This window comes from Gekko japonicus, unplaced genomic scaffold (assembly GCF_001447785.1).
Source record: "Gekko japonicus isolate JY-2015 unplaced genomic scaffold, Gekko_japonicus_V1.1 scaffold3044, whole genome shotgun sequence".
NCBI classification, from domain to species: domain Eukaryota; kingdom Metazoa; phylum Chordata; class Lepidosauria; order Squamata; family Gekkonidae; genus Gekko; species Gekko japonicus.
The window spans coordinates 9,661-10,543 of record NW_015172639.1 but is presented as its reverse complement, the minus strand read 5'-3'; positions in this window follow the sequence as shown (position 1 = coordinate 10,543).

Here is an 883-nt window from a genome sequence, read left to right as displayed (position 1 = left end):
GTTAGATTCTCTATTACATACAAATTATGCTTGCTAAGTACCTTCATTATCTCTTAAACATTTCCCCCTTTAATTTTAGAAGTCATGGTGTGGAGGGCAATATCAAAAGGGCATTTCTCTATTTGTGTATGCTCACAGAATATACAGTATTGTGCTATGCATTGTCTCAGCACACTAACAAGTGAGGCATCATTTTCTTACAACATTCATGGCTGAGACATCTGAGGATCAAAAAACCAAAGACTTTTGATTCACAGCAGGTTGTGGAAGGGTGTGCAGACATGTCTTATTGCCCTATATTCGATGAGTTGAGGGCTAATTTAGTCACCCCTTTACTTAAAGATATGGAACTGCAAAATGTGCGAGTCCAGGTTTCATGGCTACTATTGGATACCAATGACTGTGTAGCCCTGTACCATCAGGTTCATGTGCCTGGAGTGGGCAGGGCATTCCATGATCAGAGTGTCATCACTCAAATAGCTCTGAAATTCAGCTAGACGGGGCCATTTGCTGAATATTTTATGTTCTGCATTTTACTTCAGACATTTATTGTTTTATCGTATGGCAGCGTGTGCAGTTCTGTAGCCAGGAGATCCTAAGATTGTGCCAGAACCCTCCCGTTCTTTAGCATTATGCATCTCTAGGTGGGGAGCTAGACTAGCTTTTTTAGGCAAGAGACGACTCAGAGGTGGTTTACCATGGCCTTCCTCTGCCTCACAGCCCTGGTGTTCCTTGGAGGTCACCCTTCCATATACTGGCCAGGGTCAACCCTGCATAGTTGCCGAGATCTGATGAGATTGAGCTACCCTGGGCTATCCAGGTCAGTTGATACTCAACAGTTATTTCAGAGTTCACATGCAAAGATATTTACTGTTTGTCAATA